The sequence below is a fragment of the Dipodomys spectabilis genome, unplaced genomic scaffold, assembly GCF_019054845.1.
Source record: "Dipodomys spectabilis isolate Male_0828 unplaced genomic scaffold, ASM1905484v1 ptg000583l, whole genome shotgun sequence".
NCBI classification, from domain to species: Eukaryota; Metazoa; Chordata; class Mammalia; order Rodentia; family Heteromyidae; genus Dipodomys; species Dipodomys spectabilis.
Window position 1 is genome coordinate 337,316 of NW_024871260.1, and position 5,079 is coordinate 342,394.

Genomic DNA, 5,079 nt, shown 5'->3' on the forward strand with positions numbered 1-5,079 from the left:
TGACAAACAGTCCTAGTTTTTGCATATGTAAGTAAATTCCCAAAATTAAATATGTTTAAAACATTAAAAGTTTTATCAAATCTTAACACTTGCTGCTGTGTTCATTAGGACAGTTGCCTTGTATAGAATAATTGCATTCCTTCTCCTACACATATCTTGAACAACAAATATCTGGGATTATTTTGTTTTTGACATGTCAATCTTGACTTTATTCTTAAATGTGTGCTTATGTAAGGAATACATGTTTCTAAAAGTTCACGACGATTCTTTTAAACGTACTTTTTGTTGAATTATATAGTTTAATAAAATCAATTACACTTTATATATAAAAAGTTTTCTGTGCTCAATTCAGCATCACGTACACTAATATTGGAAAAATACAGAGAAGATTAGCATGCTCCTGCATAAGGATGACAGGCAAATTCCTGAAGCATTCCAGCAGATGCTGGAGGGGATGTGATCACAAGGGAACAGTACTGCATGGTTGGTGGGAGTGTAAACTTGTTCAGCCACTTTGGAAAGCAGTATGGAGGTTCCTAAAAAGACTCCACATAGAGCTTCCCTATGACCCAGCAATCCCACTTTTGGACATTTACCCAAATGATCACAAACAAGACCATACTAAAGCTACCAGCATAACTATGTTCATTGCAGCATTATTTAAGATAGCTAAGATATGGAACCAACCCCGATGCCCCCCAGCAGATGAATGGATATGTGGTATATATACACAATGGAATTCTATGCCTCCATCAGAAAGAATAGCATTGTCCAATTTGTTAAGAAATCAAAAGACTTGGAAAAAATTAAGTGAACTAACTAGGGCCAAAGAAACATAGGTCCCATGGTTTCCCTAATTTTCAATAACTAATATATGTCTGGGATAAGCAGAAAAGGTCAAAAGCTATCTGCATATGACCAAATAAGATGATGTTAAAGAAAATGAACCTCAAGATAGGAACACAAGTGTTTTTTTTCTTTATTGCTATTGTTTCTAACGTACTTATAATGTGTGATGTGATTTTTTTTGTTTCTTTATATGTTCCTCCCCTATGCTATAACCCTTGTTTTCACTGTATTTGAAGTTGGTGCACCTACACCTTGTATATACGCTCTTCTAATTTGGAGAGGGGAAGGAAAAAAACAAAATGTTTAAATAGGGATACAGGTTGACCCATTGAAACAATGAGATGCACAAGACACTATGTTAAAAAAAATGAACAATTTAGGCTGGGGAAGGGAAGAAGGGAGTATACTTGCGGAGGTGCGAGGGAAGTGATGGTAGGGGAAAAATAAAGGAGGAGCTAACAATGCTTGTTAGGAAATGTACTCATTACCTTGCTCATGTAAATGTGACTCCTCTGTACAGTATTTTTACATAAAAAACGTACAAAAATATTCGGAGAGGGAAGAGTTTATTTCCTTTATTTTACTCATAAAATATTTTTAACAAAGAAATTAATGCGAAACACTGATATGAAGGATTTTGAATAAATGTGTGTGTGTGCACGCGCATGCATGCACACAAACTTGCATGTGTGTTAGTATGCTCAGAATTTGAAATCAGAGCTTCAAGGTCTGGCCAGGCTTATCCTTTCTAGATTGCTGATCTAATATATGAGCTACATCTCCATTCCTGGGCCTTTGCTGGTTCATTACAATTTTTGAAAAATAATCTCATGAATTTATGTTGCCCTGATTGGTTTCCAACTGTTATCCACAGATCTCAGTTAGGATTACAGATGTGACCAATCAAGACATGGCTTACAGAATTACTTTAAAAGTAGAAGAAAATTTACTTCACAGGGCCTGTTTCATTATCTCCTACTTTTAAAGCAATTTGGAGTGATTATGTGTGAATTTTTTCGGTTTTGGTTTCTTAAAAAAGTAAGTGATTATATTTAAATGTTTTAGTACTTTAAAAAAAGGAAACTGGAACTGTGGGACAAAAGAAATTTGCCCAGGGCTGGGAAGGTGGCTCAGTGGTAGAGCGCTTACCTTGCATGCATGATGCCCTGGGTTCAATTCCTCAGCACCACATAAGTAGAAAAAGAAAGCCAGAAGTGGCACTGTGGCTCAAGTGTTAGAGTGCTAGTCATGACGTAAAGAGCTGAGGGACAGTGCTCAGGTCCAGAGTTTAGGCCCCACGACTGGACGCCCTCCCCCCCAAAAATTGCCTCTCTTGTAAGCTCAGCTTTGTGCATGATAACCCAATATCACCAACACAGTCTGTGTTGAAGACAAAATGTAACAGAAAATAATAACCATGGGCAATAATTGCTATGCTACTATTTCTTGGACAATATGAATATTGAATTGAGAGTGTAAGAGAATGGAGAGATTTTACCCACATTTTTTGTATTGCTGAAAGACTTTTGGAAACTTTGACTCATTTCCTTCCTCACAGTGTGTCTTTGGGCCATGCTCTCACTGTCTTTAATTACAATTTTTCCCAACACTAAAATGGTAATAACATTAGCATTATAGCAAATGTTATCTTAAGAATTAAGGGGTCTGGGAAGGTGGATCAGTGCTAGAGCGCTTGCCTTGCATGCCTGAGGCCCTGGGTTCGATTCCTCAGCACACATAAGCAAAAAGAAAAAACCGGAAGTTGTGCTGTGGCTCAAGAGGTAGAGCGCTAGCCTTGAGCTGAAGAGCTGAGGGACAGCACCCAGGCCCAGACTTCAGACCCCACGACCGGACCCCCCCAAAAAAACAAAAGAATTAAGGGAAATAAAACTTGTGAAATACTTAACATAAACTTCTATGAATGAGCTTTGAGTTTAGCCAGCTGTTTTTTAAAAAAATAATAATAATAAATAGAATACGATAAGTATTAAAGAAACCATTACATGTAGTGAACAACCAGAAGTAATGTTATCTATTGACCATGCTCTGATTCCAAGGAAGCCAGATGGATAACTTCCTATGCTGTAAATCAAACTAGTTATCTTAGGTCTTGATAGTGTAAAAATATTAGGGACAGAATAATCAAGGAATGTTGTAGACTGAGGTGAAGTCCATATGAAAATGTGCAAAACTGATAATACAAAATTATCTGAGCAATAATATTGTGGTTTAGATCATTTAAGTTACATCACAAAGATAAGAAAGTCCTAGAAGAATGAATTCTTTTTGATGTCTTATCATAGGACCTTAGAACTCTTTCTTCATTCTTGTAGAGGCATCATCAGTTGAGAGGAACTGTATATTTTTTTGTTTGCTTCCTTCCATTTATTCTTCAGTTTGAAATATGAACTTCTTGAAACTGAAAGAAACCAAGGGAAATTAGACACGCAGGCTTTGGAAAGAACAATCAAGGTAAAATAAATAAAATACATACAACCTTGTAAAAGGTCTAAATTGAGTTATATATTCTCAAGTGTAAACAGAAAATAATTAAGCAATATCATGTTATTGAAAATTGAAAAGTGGTAGGAGTTGCTTAATTTTTTTCCTTTCTACTACCTTGAATTAATTATTGACTTTGTATAGAGAGATTAAAGATGAGATTGACAAAAAACTTGATAGACATGTTCTCCATAAAGCCCTGAAAATCGACACTGGGTTTACAAAGTTGTGTTTAATACAACTTCTATGCTGGCTTAATGCTTTGTGAGTAGAAGTCATTAGAGAAATGTAATTCAAAATTACTATGATACTACATCAAAACTATTATAACTCTTACCAAAAACACTCAAAGGAACCAGGTGTGGTGGTAAAGGCTTGTAATTCCAATCATTTAAAGGTTGGATTTAAGTCTAAGGCCAGTCTTGGGTACTGCAGATAGTAAAAACCTGCCCTTTATTACCTTTTGAATAAAAGGTAATATTGTTAGTGAGAGTGTGGATAAAAGGAAATTTTCTACAGTCTTGGTCAAAATACAGGTTAGTATTCTGGTTGTAGAAAGTAGTATGCAGATTTCTAAAGAAATCCAAAGTTGAAATATCATCTGACCCACCAATCATGTGATTATTTTTCTCGGGGTAACTCGTAAATCTATCTGTAGTTCATTGTTATTCATATTATTCACAACAGCCAAGATATAAATCAAAGTTCAGTGTTCAAGTACAGAGAAATAAAGCATCTGTGGTACCAGCAAAAATATCTTTTTCTGTTTCATCCTTAAAATAGCAAGAGACTTCTCCCTTTAGCCACAACTTACAATGACCTGGAAGATGTATTCTACATGAACAAAAATGTTGTCTTCTGATTTTTGTAAACACACACACACACACACACACACACACACACACACAAACCAACATCAAACATTAAGAGAGAAATTCTGAAAAAAAATAAACCAGAGTGTAACTCTTGGGGCATTCAGGTCACAATGTAGAAGATAGTAGATATACAGGATGAACAGGTATAGAGTTGTAATGTACAACATAAGGATACAGGGGACAACACTGGCCTTACATAGGAATGAAGCTAATTAAGTAGGAGTTGTTCTTCCTAGTAGGGGTTGTTATTTTAGTTGTTCTTTCTTAAGTAATGTATAAGATGAATGTAATTCTTTAAATAAACCTGCCTGTTTGCAGAAATAATAGCAAACAATATAGCAAGTATGTTGCATGCTCACCATAGAAGAAAATGTTGAAATAAAATACATGAGATTATCCTTGATGTAAATTGATTATTACAAATAAAGGAAACCATGAGACCTATGTTTCTTTAAATCTGGCTTACTTCAATTAATATGATTTTTTCCAAGTTCTTCCAGTTCCTTAAAAATGAGGTGTTACCTTTCTTTCTGATGAAAGCATAGTATCCCATGTATGTGTAACTGTGTGTGTGTGTGTGTGTGTGTGTGTGTGTGTGTCATTTTCTTGACCCATTAATTCACTGAGGGGTATCTGTGTTGATTCCCTATCTTAGATATGGTAAGTTCTACTGTGATAAACGTAATTGTGCTGGTGGCTTTAGTGTGGCTTATTTTGTGGTCACCTGGTTAAATGCCCAGTAGTGGGATTACTGGATAATAAAGGAGCATTATTGTGTACATCAAGGATAATCTTAGTAGATGAGCAGAATAGCTCAATAGCTATGTATATATGACCGCATAACGTGATTCCA

General features: G+C 35.5%; 1 non-coding gene across 1 annotated transcript; it reads left to right on the plus strand.

The window, feature by feature from the left end:
• The first annotated feature begins 339 nt into the window (after positions 1-339).
• LOC122100537 lies at positions 340-445 on the plus strand. Its single transcript, XR_006146194.1, has one exon. It is a non-coding gene; the product is annotated as a U6 spliceosomal RNA (small nuclear RNA).
• The last annotated feature ends 4,634 nt before the right edge of the window (positions 446-5,079 follow it).